Source organism: Osmerus mordax, chromosome 4, assembly GCF_038355195.1.
Source record: "Osmerus mordax isolate fOsmMor3 chromosome 4, fOsmMor3.pri, whole genome shotgun sequence".
Lineage (NCBI taxonomy): Eukaryota > Metazoa > Chordata > Actinopteri > Osmeriformes > Osmeridae > Osmerus > Osmerus mordax.
This window is the reverse complement of record NC_090053.1, coordinates 16527672-16541675: the sequence shown is the minus strand read 5'-3', so window position 1 is coordinate 16541675 and position 14004 is coordinate 16527672. Positions and strand designations below refer to the sequence as shown.

Here is a 14004-nt window from a genome sequence, read left to right as displayed (position 1 = left end):
CTTGTACCAGGCAGCAACATGAAAATCTTTAACGAACAAGAAAGCAATTTCATTTCCCAGCAGTGAGAAATGAAGGTGGAGGGAAGGAGGAAGCGAGGAACTGAGAGAGCGAGTGAGTGAGTGAGTGAAAGAGAGCGAGTCATGTCCCCTTTCAGTGTATCATCATGATTTTAATTTTAATTTTGTTTCTTGTTTCATTCAACTTTATTAGGTTTTTCCAAATGAAACATCATATACGGGATCCATATCTCAATTAGCACTCAAAGCACTATTGAAAGGAACATGGAGAAAGAGAGACAGAGAGAGAGACAGGGACCGAGAGATGAGGGAAAGAAATTGCTGAATAAAATCATCTCAACGCAGATCCTTCAGACATTAGATGACCACTCAAACACCAAAACCATCTGTATTCGACTGCAATGGTGAAAACAGGAATCCCCTGTATTGGGCTGAGTGGCATAAAACTTGATAAAACAGCTGGAGATGCAGTCTCTCTCCAATCACAACCTATACATCCAGCAGCCTGGGGTGTAGTGCGCGTGTGTGTGTGTGTGTGTGTGGACTCCTACAGGTAGGTACTGGTCCCAGGAGGTCAGGGTGTGTGTCTGTGAGCACGGGCTACCCCAGTCTCTTCCAGAAGATTGATGGTTCAATGAATTAGCAGCAATGGTTTCACAATCGGCTCTTGGCCCACTGTCTCCTGGCAACATAACTCAGGGAGGGGGTCGGTTTGACTCTCTTTCAAACAGCCCTGTGTGAGATATGTTTGTAAGTGCTAATAATGCTGAGAAGAATTCTTGGCCCGCACCTAGACAGATGGTTCTCTTACACACAGATGTAGAGAAACAGAGGGGGAGATCACAGAAACTTTATATCCTTCCTATCCCTTCTTTCACTCATCTCTCTGAGGACATGAGGATCACAAACACACACACACATGGCTCAGTGTGTAAAAGCAAGACAAATCCCTGGTGGTGAATTGAACAGGCCCTAACAAGGGCTATCAAAGTGGCACATCTTAAGGGGATCTCTGAAACTACAAGCCTCTGGAAAGCTCCAGAGCTTTGGGAGGGAGAGAAGGGACAGTAGTGGAGAGAAGAATATGGAAGAGAGGGAGGAGGAGAAGAAAGGCGAGAAAAGTGCTCAACATGATAGAGGGGAGAGAGAGAGAGAGACAGACAGACAGACAAAGAGAGAGTCTGGCCAATGACGGAGGGCGAGGAACTAATGACATGGAAATGACTTGAATGGACGTTATTTAAAGCTACAATCAGGCTAGCCGAGAGTATTTTGCTCGTATAGCACACACAGCCAGCGCAGATTAATTGATACAAGCAAAGGCCAAGTGAGCTCAATTTATGAACTGGGGTGCGGTTGAGTGTGAACTTGGCTGTGCGTGTGTGTGGGTGAGTGAGAGAGTGGAGCAAATAGGGAGAGAGGAGTTCCGTTTTTATTTTATTTTATTTTTTTTTGGGGGGGGGGGGGGGGGGGGATTTCATGTCTTTATTTGGTGTTTGTCTGCTTTCCATTCGGCTCGGCCGAGGATGTCACAGGAGACCAGGGTCAACTGGAGGGCAGGGGAGTTTTACACACCGCTCACAGGGAGCCCGACATGGTTACACATATACGCAGACAAAACAACATACTGTATAAGAATAACTCGCCCATACACACACAGTCCCTCATCGCTTCACGATGAACTCTCTGGGTCGAAGCAGACCGGGTCAGACAGATAGAAAGCTCCTACACATGTCTTGTAATAACATCCAAACAGTCAGGCGTGTAAAACAGCTTGCACGCTGTCTGCAACTCTGCTGCGCTCTACTCTCACGAGGTCCTTAGAACTCCTCCGCACCCGCGTCAACCTCAAACGAGGGCCAGGGACGCGAGCCAGCGTGACTTCCGAACGGAAACCCGTCCGCTTTTTGAAGAGGGGAGGAGAAGAAAAAAAAGGTCAAGCTAAAAGTTGGATTGATCAAGTTGTCCGCCTCTATGGACACAGAGCTTCCTTTGTGTGGTTTGCGCCTCTTTGACCTTTTTCAGGCCGCTGCAGAAGCCAAACGTGGCGTCGGAGCGGGGAGAAGGAGGGGGAACACAGGCTGTTTTGTGTTTAACACACCGGGCACAGATTGCAGAACTGGCATGGCAAGACGGGCACCTACTGCAGACCTGGGCACTATCCTCTCTGCCTGACCTTGATGCCCACGGTCCTTGGTGCCGGCGAGGGCTATCGGCACGGCCCCAGGAGCCCCTCAGACTCAATATCAACAACATGCTTTGCAGAGGGTCCGCAAACAGAGAGAGGGATGGAAAGTAAATGGAAATAAAAGAATAAACGAGGGGATAACAACAGGGGGAAGATATGGGAGGCTGGCAGCCATCCATAGCCGAGACAGCTGGCAACGACATCCTCCACAAACCTGGCAACGCAAACGACATGGGAGCTCTCTCCAGAGTCCGGGGAGAGAGAACGAGAGAGAGAGAGAGAGAGAGAGAACGAGAGAGAGAGAGGAGTGGGAAGAGCTAGCAGGAGAGAGCAGAAGGCAGAAAGGGGGAGAGACAAAGTGGGAGACAGAGAGAGTTAAAAGAAAAAGAGAGGGTGTGCAAGTTTGGGAGAGAAAATAATGGAAAGGGAGCAGTGAGAGAGAGAGAGAGAGAGAGAGAGAGAGAGAGAGAGAGAGAGAGAGAGAGAGAGAGAGAGAGAGAGAGAACGAGAGAGAGAGAAGTTTAGGGTGTGGGGTGGGGTGTTGGTGGAGATAACATGCCCGGGTCTCCAGACGCCTGTGCTAATTAACACAGTTCCACACACACACACAGGTCCCCTGCCTGCCGAGTGGGGCCAACAGGCAAGGCGCCGGGTTTGTGAGGGTGTGTGTGTGTGTGGGGGGGGGGGGGGGGGGGGGGGGGGTAGCAGCGACGCCTGAGGGAGGGAAGGAGGTGAGTCGAGGCTTTGGCCTCGTCTGGAGGTGAGTCTGCGCCCCTGTGCCCCCCGTCTACCCATCCATCTGGCGGGCAAGGAAGGGAGAGAGGAGGGATGGAGGGATGAAGATGGATGGGGAGCGGAGGGCAGAGACGCCGAGAGCCCGGTCAGGGCAGTCGGTCAGTCAGATGAAGAGATGGAACAGAGGAGAAGAGAGGGGGAGAGAGAGAGAGAGGGGGAGAGAGAGAGAGGTAGAGGCGAAGGAGAAGAGAGAGGCCCAATGAGCCTGCACAAGCGCGGTCACAGCACCATAGACACAAATCTCCTTTCCGACTCATTACCCTGGTGGGATATAAATCTAGCCTGGCCTGGCCTGGCTTGGTCTAGCCCAGTCTGGAGAACAGACAGAAGGCTGGACGATGAAGAAGGCAGAGAGAGCTCTATCACACAGAACCGCAGAGAGAAAAGCACTCCTTCTACACCTCCCCCCTTCAACAGAAGCACATTCATTCACAAGCCTGGCCCGCCAAACAACAAGGACATTTTTCCATTTGAACTATGTCAAGCGGTTTACTCGCTCCTTCTCAAGCACTTGATTTCAACTGAGTGGCGTCGACACTGGATGGCAATCTACCTAGCTTCAAGTGTACACTGTGGAGCTATTTGGTTTGGTCTGGAAAAGGGCTGCCATTAGAACAAACCACTTCTGAAGCCAGAAGCTAACCGCTAGGCCGTCTAGTGATAACTCAGAGGCAAGCCCACCCTGTGCTTGCTTGTTCCTCTGACTTACACGGAGACATGCACCGCTAGGAGAACGCATCACCCCTGTATGGTCTGAGGCACCGGAACGCATGGGGGTCGATTTGTAAAACAAACTCTATTTGATTGGCAGTGGGGCATGGTGTGTGCTTTTCCACGCCGCGCGTCAGCGTGTGAGCGCGAGTCTGGGGAACAGACTTCCAGGCTGGCGCTTCTCGTTTGCAGAGCAACAGGTTGAAAGAGAGAGAGAGAGAGATGCGGGGTGAGAGAGTGAGGCTGCAGGGTGAGAGAGTGAGGCTGCAGGGTGAGAGAGTGAGGCTGCAGGGTGAGAGTGAGGCTGCCTCCCCTCTGTAACACACACAGCCGGCTGAACCACAGAGCCCCCTCCAGATCACTGTTAAACTGTGACCCAATTAATTTCCTCTCCACACTCCAGATTAGAACATGAAAGAACTGAGAAAAGGGAGGAGGTAGGTTGGGGTGGGAGGGACAGAGAGACAGAGAGAATCAGACAGACAGCGAGAGAGAGAGACAGACAGAGAGAGACAGACACAAAGAGAAAGACAGAGACAGAGAGAGCGAGACAGCGAGAGAGAGAGAGACAGACACAGAGAGGAGAGAGAGAAGAAAATGTGTGAGAGAGACAGAGAGAAAAATCATACATTTCACCGTATCTTACATTAGACTTTCTGCATGGGGAGAAAAAAATGCAATTACACGGGTTTGAGGATGGCAGCACAGGCTCTCTCAGGCTTTCAGGCAGGGCCAGCGAGCGTAGCTAGGGTGGCGAGGCAGGGTGTGCCCTGTGGCACCCCGTGCTCCTGCTCTATGTTAATGGCCACTTGTTCTGCACTCGGCATGGATATCTCTGTGTGTGTGTGTATGTGTGTGTGAGAGAGAGAAAGTGAGCGTGTGTGTGTGGGTGTGTGTGGGTGTGTGTGTGAGAGAGAGTAAGCATGCGGGAGTGTGTAGTGAGAGAGAGAGAGAGAGAGAGAGAGAGAGAGAGAGAGAGAGAGAGAGAGAGAGAGAGAGAGAGAGAGAGAGAGAGAGAGAGAGAGAGAGAGAGAGAGAGAGAGAGAGAGAGAGAGAGAGAGAGAGAGAGAGAGAGAGAGAGAGAAGAGTAAGAGTTAGCACAAGTGTGTGTGCATGTGAGAGATGGTGAAAGTAAGCGTGGGTGTTTTTGTATGTGTGTGTGTGTGAGAGAGAGAGTAAGGGCCTGCTATCCTGACTCTGGTATTTGAGAATAGCAAAACTCTGCAGGGACTTCAAAGCAACAGCTCACCATTTTCTCTGCTGATTGCTTCTGTGTGACACACACACACACTTGCCTAGCCAAACTAACACCACTCCCTTGGATGGAAGTGCTAAAACAGTATACCACTAAGGCAGCGCCTGATTTTCACATTACAAGCTTTTAAAAGTAGTGTCGCTTCCAGCTCTCCAACCACTCATCTCTCGTCACACCAGGGGTCATGCAAGTCATGCAACTATAAAACCCTGATGCCCCCACAACAGCTGGAAAGGTTAACAACCATATTTCACTTTCCAAAAAGCAGCTTACGGAGGAGAGTAAATGAACCAAAAAAGCAAGAAGAGCAGCAAGCCCAGGGCTGAAGGGCAGATCAGAGGCCCCGAGGAGTGACGTGATGTCTCCACGTTCTCTGCGGGCCTGGCCAATCTGGAGGCACTGCAGAAACACCCCAGCTCCGCCTCCTCATCCAGGAAAGGGAGGGCCGCACAATATAAACATGCCCGCCATGGGGTCTCTCGGGCCAGGGACTCGCGCTATCTGCGTATTCTTATCTCAGCGGGCATAACTTTGTTATGAGGGGCAGCCTGCCTGCAGATGCGGGTGGTGGGTGGGGGGGGGGGGGGGGGGGGGGGGGGGGGGGGGGGGGTGAGGTGTGTGTTTTGGGGAGACAGAGTGAGGAGAGTGGACCGGACACACATCTGGTTTTACTCAGGATGCCTTGGATTCCATGTCTGGCTGTTTCGTATTTCTCGCTTAACCCCCCCCCTCCCCTCATGTCCCCCACCCCTGACTCCCCCCCCCCCCCCCCTCCCCCCCTTCAGGCTGCTTACAAAAAAGTGCACCCCTGCACACAAAGCAAACCCTTCTTTTCAAACAGGCAAGGAGGAGGAAGGTGGGTGGGTTGGAGGGGAGGGGAAGTCAGGGGGTGGTGGAAGGAAGGGAAGAAAGAAGAATGGGGGGGGGGGGGAGAGGGAGGGGGGGGGGAGGGAAGGGCGGGGTCAAGGGAGGCAAAAGTGCCCCCAGAGGACATTCCTGAGCGGCTTTGGTATGCCCACTGCCCCCCTGCCGAGTGGAGGGGGGTATCCTCAGGGGCCCACTTTGAAGGCTCCATTGGACTGGGGTAGGACCTTCCTGTGTCCAGCCCCCAGCCTTGATGATGTCCACTGAGGGTAGGCCTGTGGAGGAGAGGGTCAGGTCTCTGGAGCTCAGAACTACAGAGACATACACAGGGACTTGGGGTCAGGAGACGGCCTACCCTGACGCGTCCTCCATCATGTGTCAAGGCTATGGACCACAGCTGCTTCACAGAAGAGAGAGGGGGGGGTTTTTTCTGGATAAACTCGAACCAAGAAAGTTTGTTTAGGATGTCAGGGGGGCCGTTTTTTATAGTCTGGACCTAGTTATGGACCTAGTTATGGAGCAAGCCATTGTGACTTTCTCAACAGACCACCCCTCCATCACTCCTCCTCATGCAGTCAAGACACCCACGTAGCCATATTAAAAGCCATCACTGCACCTCATCATTTCCCTTTCAGCCAAAGCGACAGACCACCGCTTCCTCCGTTCCCCTGGCAACCGAGGGACGAGTGGCAGCAGTGATGTCAGACAATTCAATTAGTGAGCAGCCAAAGAGGAGATCAGAGGTAGAACTCGCCCACGCCCCTCCTCCTTCCCTCCTCCTACCCTCCAACCACACCCCCTCCCCCCCCCCCCCGGCCGCCCCTCCCCCCCAGGCCCCGGTTACCGCTGACAACGCTTAGCCCGGGCCCACTCTAATGGCCCATAATATGATTTTATGCCGTGTTTCAGCTCCTTTTACTAGCCCTAAAAACAGCACTCTGTCATAGAAGCACAATAAAAACAGATATATTTCTTTATTAGTCCCCGTGAACCGTATCGTGTGCATCTGCGCTCTCTGCCTCTTGCTACAAAGGAAACTAATATTCAGGAGCGAGGCCGTTTCTTGGCTGGTTGAAGACTAGACTCCAAGTCATTATTACCTTGAGCCGTCGCCTGCTCCCTTGTGTCATTCACTCAGAACCTAATGGATGTTTTATTATAATAAAATGAACACAATATCTTGCTGCCATAAATAGCCTACTTAAAAAGTCATTTTCCTGGGCCGCCGATATGTTTGAATGTCCATCACGCCTTGGGCGGTGCGCTGCCAACGCTGATGTTTAATTCAGGGACAGTACAATTTACACAACGAGGAAACGGAGACTAGAGGTGTGCAGGAGACGGCAGGCGTCCCTGTTTCAACGCCCGCCACCTCTCTACACACCTCATTTCCGTTCCCCCCGGCCGTCCCTATCAACGCTATTTCACGTCTATGATCTTCACTTTATCTGAAAGAGCAGAGAGGCTGTTAGGTACAGGGTTCCTACAAACACTCTGCTTTTCAGGTTAATGGTCACCATCTATGGCCGGGAGATGGATAGTACTAGTTAGGTCCCATGCAGGAAGGATTTCAGGGTTCCAGGTGTGAGGGATCATTACCCCATAGCTGGGAATGAATTTATTTTGCCCTATATACTGTCCTACAGTTTTATATGTACCTCCAGTTCTATACAGTCCAACCCCCTGTCCATCCTGTTGATTTAACACACCAACACATCTGTTTGTGAGTGTGTATGGGGTGTTTTTTGGATGTGTGCGCGAGTGTCATAGTGTGCGTGTTTTGTCTATCTGTGTGTGGTCGGGGGAAACGAGAGAGAATCCAATCTCTCACACAGAGGAGCAGAGACAAGCAGGCAGATATGCCGCGGGCCCACCCTAACCCTGGAGGTATCCATGAATGAAATGACAGGATTACAGGGGTATTAGAAAACCCACTGAGATGGTTGATAATGCTGTTTATGGTTGGGCGTCACACCGCTAGCAGGGAAAGAGTCAAACTGTTTGACTAATGAAAATATGGACGCTCTTCTCAAAGTCGCCAGGCAGAAAACTCTAAGCCCAGGGTTTGACGTCTGGTGAGAGGACGACGGGATTTTAGCACAAATGCTAGCTAAGATAAAGCTTTGAGAAGTATGTGCAAATCGCTCTTAAAAACTGGAGGCGGTGAACGAAAACCAAACTATCTGGACTGAGGATGGGATTATTGTTGTGTCAACAACCCCCACAGATAATAGTAATTACTGTCCTCGTTGCATCCCTATCAGGCTGAAGCAACGACTTAGCAGGCTGACAGGCTGCTCCTAATTACCAAGAACCGCCAATTACCAGCTCCATTTCATTATTTATATAGCTCTTCACATCCAAATAAAAAGTGACTCCCAGCAGTGTGATAAGGCTGGCAGCTGCAGAGCGGACCCTCTGTGGTCTTTGAGTTAACTGAGAGTGGGGACTGCAGCGCTAGTTAGCATGCTAACTACTTTGCCTGCATATCAAATGCAAATTTAGTATGTCCTGTTATGCCGGCATGCTTTCTAGCTATTCGGACCGTATTCGGACCCACAGAGCCTCAGCTGGACAGATATTGTACCCATTACACTTGTAGCCATAAAAGCTTGCTGGCTTGAATTCTGCAAAGTGCTACAGGATGTCAACCTGTTATTTTTTTTTCATACTGTGTTATCCACACTAGCGAACTGTCTACACAAAAATAACTATTTTCTGACATACTATGCAGAACGGTAGTATGCCATTTCAGACTCAGCGTCTGTCTTCACAAGTCCAATTTGTAAATGGAGGGCACAGGAGGTCCATAGGGGTTTGACATTACTTCCTGTCCAGCTTGCAATTACTTCCTGTAGTTTCCTAGCAGGAAATTCATTATCTTGTCCTCTCCTGTGTTTTTTTTTTCTTCTCCAATTTCTAAACACAGTATTTGTTGAAAGTGAATTTTATTTGCACAATGTTCAAATAATATTTAACAATGTTTAAATAATTTCTCTTTAAAATGGCTGGTTTTATTGTAATTGACTCTTCTGCTGCCAATGTAAAACACCCCAACAAACAATCTCTTTCCATCTCTGGCGAGTGCTCACTCACACACAAACTGCTGCACGCTTTCCATCACACTGCTGCCAAGTATAGCGTCCTGTGACGGTTGAGGAGAGGTACGGGTGGGTGGAAAGGCTGAAAATTCTACAGTTTCTGCTCCAATGAATCCTGCAGGAACTTGGCATGGCGCTGGGAGATTTGTATGTCTCTCGAACAGACATAAAACTATTTGAGAGCTTTAGTCTGGTGTCTCTCGCCCTGCAAGGTCTCTCTCTCCGTTTCTCTCTCTCACTCCGACAAGGCTGGGCCTGTTTTGCTTATGTTCCCATAAAGCTTGACGGCCACATTTCTCAACCCCCGGAGTGCAGATGGCCGATTAGTTCGCGAGGCGCTAGTGTCCTTTCTGGAAGCACAGGCCCAGTGATAATGTGAAAGATAACCAATGCAACACTTTGTTGCCCCAGAGAAATATGTCACAAGCTGCATTGCCATATCCTTACAAGGCAACCGAGTCCCGAAGATACACTGAAGCTATATCATTGTTTCAACAACAGCTCTCCAGCCCGGACATTCCACCCGTTTCGCATTTTTTTGGGGCACGGAAGTTTATCCTTGTGTACAGAATCGCACCTAAACATTGTTTGTTATGGTCATTCTGAAGATGGGTTCTCAACATAGCTCTCGCTCACAGCTACTGACAGGCAACAAAAAACCCACACGTGCCACTCATTTCAGGTGAGCATTTGAGCTCTAACGCTAGCCACACTTCAAAAGGATGAGCGCTCACACAAAACCTGATAGTGTAAAAAAACGTACTACAGACCCAGAGAGGCGGTCCAGAGCGCTTAGCATTCAGATGACAGGTGCGCGGGGCAGTTCTTGTTTGCAGGGGCTTGAGTGGAGGAGTGCTTGTGGCCTGGAGGCCGGATCTGTTCCAACCACGCCCTGGCATGAGACCCAGGGCACCGTCAGCCTCGACAGCTTGGATATTCACAGGGGGGGATGGAATACTGGAGGGTTGGTGTACCATGTTGAGGTTGGCGGACGGTGGGAGGCAGGGAAGGATGGAGGGAGGGATAAATTGGGGAGTGGATGGATGGAAAGAGAGTTGGAGGGAGGGATGGAGTGAGGGTGGGTGGGTAATGAAGGAACACGGTGCTTTTTGTGATTTGGGTACCCCAAGGACTTGGCATTCACAGTGCAGGATGCGCAAAATCTATAAGTAAGCTCCAGAAGGCCTGAGAGAAGCATGTTCCTGCCTCGGTTCAGCCAATCACAGCTCAGGTGTAGCCTGGGGGGGAACGGTAACGTTTGCTTGTTTTACACATTCTGAATACCATGTCTAGATGCTGCTTGAAATACCCAACTTTGGTACTGTTAAATCTTTGATGCCTGCAATTTAATTATACATAGATTGCCTTGGAGGAAGGAAAACAGAAACAGCTATCTACTATAAATAAATCACAGCAACATACATTTTCACGCCATTTTGACACACACACACACCAATTGGAAGTGTGTTTTTGCAACCAATTTTACAATAATGTTTAATCCATGGATACAAGCAGTGTAGTTGTCACTGGCAGTACATTCATGCAGCTGTACTTTCCATACTTGACATTAAAGTATGGGTCATCACTACGATTCTGTGTAACCAATGAATAATTCACTCATCATTGGGGACGCATTCTTGTACCGTGAGTCATTCTAGATATCATAAAGAGGACTTTTGATGTTGGACAGCTTCTTTCCACACGATTAACCTGAACTGACTTCAAAAGTGTCATGTCCCGGGGGCTAAACCCAAAACAAATGCAATGCTTTTTGAAAAACGGCTAGCTAGAACATTTGACTTCCCCTTCCGAATATTAAGCACTAAGGAGGAGACAACGGCTCTTACATAATTTTTCCTCTTCTCTTAATTTTGTCAACGTTAAAACAGGTTCTTCTCTGGGGGTATATCGTTCGGAGCACAGGCTCACAGAATCTTCAGTGTGGGGGTGTGAGGGTGAAAACTTCCAGTGCCAAGTCTCAAACACACGGAAATGTGTCAAAGAAAGGGCCACACCATCGAGCTGATTTAGACTAAATACACTCACACTTGCTTTGTGGACACAACATCTGAGGCCAAGGTTATCCTCATGGGAGCCACACGCTAAACGCCCATCAGATTCAACACTTCGGAGAACAATAGATGGCAGAAAAACACAAATACAATTATTCGCTCTCGTGCACCCCAATTCATTCATCCCCAAACACCTCTTTGCTCCGGGGCTCTGCAGAAGCCACACCCCATGGGGGAAATGATTGACATTGCCTAATCCATGCCCGCACAACAAAGCCCTGTGTCATTAGCATGACATTTCCATGATCATCTGGGAACACAGGGAGGGGAGGATGGGCTGAACAAGAGAGAAACACCAAAGTAGGAATTGTTAATATGGTTCCGTTTTTGGGTCACAAATGTAACTTCGGCACCTCAAGCGACTCTTCACCATATCCCCTCCTCCTCCTCCTCCTCCTCCACCACCTCATTCTCCTCCTCCTCCTCTAATAATTCACCACAGGCAGCACACACTGCAGCCACCTGAGGTAGCCTATATTCCAACACACCCATGCATTGTACGCAAGCAACACTGCCAGACTACCCAGGCCGCGAGGGAGAAATGTGGCTGTAGAAAGTGGAGCACTGGGGATCTCACCTAAACAAACAGCCTGATCAGGAGAAGCATTAGGGAAAGGCTGCCGTCTGGTTGCTAAGCCCACCGCAGGTGGACCAAGACCTAGCCACGGAGCCAGAGGGAGGGGAAGGGTCGGTTCTGTGGCTTTACAGATTTCACAGCGAGACCCGCAGGAAAGTTAACCGAGGTGGTGAGAGACTGTGGGCTCTCGCCCAAACACAACCAATGTTAATGACAACATTTGTCTTTCAGCGCCGCTGTGACTTGTGGGAACTGAAGTCATTCGCAGTCAGAATAAACGAGAGCCAAATGGTAACTGTGGCAGCTGTCTGTCTGGGATAAAATAACATTTATATGTACAGAGGAAACTTCTTTAAATGAGAACGGGTCTATATATAGACATCTAATCCCTGAGAATTTGAACTTTTATTGGTCTGAGAAGCAAAAACGTATTTCAAAATTTAAGTACGCTAACCTTTCTGTCCTGCCAAGAGCGGTTATATAATTAGAGCTTTATTTCTAACTAGACCCATGCTGACCTCTCACCCTCAGGGCCACACTGCTACCGTGTCAATCAAAATAGCCAATCAACAATAAGTGCTGGGTTAGTTGGGCCATTTAAATTCAGTCAAATTCTGTTACGTTTTCATGTTCATGTTTTTGGGTAGAAGCATGAGTTGAAATAATGAAACGTTTAGTTTTCAGAGCCTTTTGTACTTTTTGCCAACTGAATCACATCATGGTTGTCATGCACTTGGGCCCCAGGCTAGAGCAGTGAGGAAAAATATCCCAGGTGAGACAGCGCATCTATCCCTGCAGTGTGGCCCCTCCCTCCCTCCCTCCCTCCCTCCCTCCCTCCCTCCCTCCCTCCCTCCCTCCCTCCCTCCCTCCCTCCCTCCCTCCCTCCCTCCCTCCCTCCCTCCCTCCCTCCCTCCCTCCCTCCTACTCTCTAACTCTCTAACTCTCTAACTCTCTAACTCTCTAACTCTGGCAGTGACAGCTAAACAATAGGGGCCAGAAAAGCCTTAACGAGGAGAAAAAGGAAGGTAAGCTAATTATGGCTACCTCCTATCTCTTCTGTCCACCCCCCCCACACACACACACACACACTCCCTCCCCTAAACAGTGTGGCTGAGCCAAGCCCATCGTGAAAGAAATGAGGCTGGAAGTTGGTTTTTCCTGGACGCAGGCCAACAGGGTACCGTGGAAATTGCCCAAATCTCAGCGTGGCGAGCGAGGAGGAATAGTGTGAGAGAGGGTGGCAAGAGTCCAGCGGTGAACGAATGGCACTTAAAGTGTGAGGAAGTCTAAAAATGGGAAAGAAAGAAAAAAAAAAGAGAGAAAGAAAAGAGAGAGATATAGAGAGAGCAGGAGAGCCAGAAAGAGAGAAATGAGGACGCGTGAGAGTTCCGAGTGAAAGTGTAGTTTCGGATGTGATGAGGAGAAAATCTACAGTTATGACTAGGAAGTGAAAGGATCCGTCAAAGTGAGAAAGGTGGTGAGAAGAGGAGGGGGGGGGCAGGACTACCTACCTACGGCTGTAGCTGGGGTGGGAGCGGGAGTCGAGAAAGGATACATGGCGTAGAGAGAGAGAGAAGGAAGGAGACAGAGAGGAGAGGGCTGCTGTTACTCACCAGGGAGAGGCGGACGGAGGTGCTGTGAGCGTGTTTGCCGCCGGAGCGGAACAGAGCGAGCCGCAGCCGAGCAGACCCTCGCCGGACGCTTCAAACGCAGGCAGCCAGAGCCCCGGGCAAAGCCAGCCAATTAGCTGCACACCGCCGCTGACCCTCCGCTTCATTAAGGGCCTGGGCTCTGGGCAGGGGAGAGCAGGAGAGAAGGCTTACTGTCAGTAGTGTCCAGACACAGACAAGGCCAATAACACACACACACACACACACAAGGCCAATAACACACACACACACACGTGGGGGTAGGAAACATGTACACACAGTCGAAACCCTGCACGTTTGTGCCTGAAACACACATCACTAGGCTCACTATTTCTCCAATATGACACACAGACACCCCCCCGTCTCCTCCATCGTCAGTGCAGCGAGAGCCAGACTAGCCGAGCAGGGGTCCTGACCAGGCCAGAGGCTCTCTAACTCACACACACACACACACTACTGACAGCAACAGGTGTGGTGGCCGTCAGCCATGCAATTATCAGAAGCCCTCTCTGACCCCCCCCCCCCCACCTTCCTTTAATGTCACACTAGGGGGAGGGAAGTGAAGCTGAGAGCCGGTGGAGGGGGGAGGGTGGGGGGGGGGGCAGGGGGGGGGGATTGAAAGCTAGAAGAGGTGACGGGAGAGGAGGGAGAGACAGAGAGGGAGAGACAGAGAGGGAGAGAGATGGAGGGGAGGATACCAACTCTGCTGTGGGTCCCTGGCGAAGGAAGCGATATCTACTCGCTTTCTTTTCATCTCAAATCCCTCTCCGGCGG

The 14004-nt window shown here is 50.3% G+C and overlaps 1 protein-coding gene across 1 annotated transcript in view; it reads right to left on the bottom strand.

Moving 5' to 3' along the window:
- plxnb2b (plexin b2b) overlaps positions 1–13315 on the bottom strand; it is a 61602-nt gene extending 48287 nt beyond the window's left edge. The window contains exon 1 of the mRNA XM_067233921.1: positions 13195–13315. The gene's annotated coding sequence lies outside the window, so the exon portion shown is untranslated. The remainder of the gene's footprint in view (positions 1–13194) is intronic.
- Positions 13316–14004: the final 689 nt, after the last annotated feature.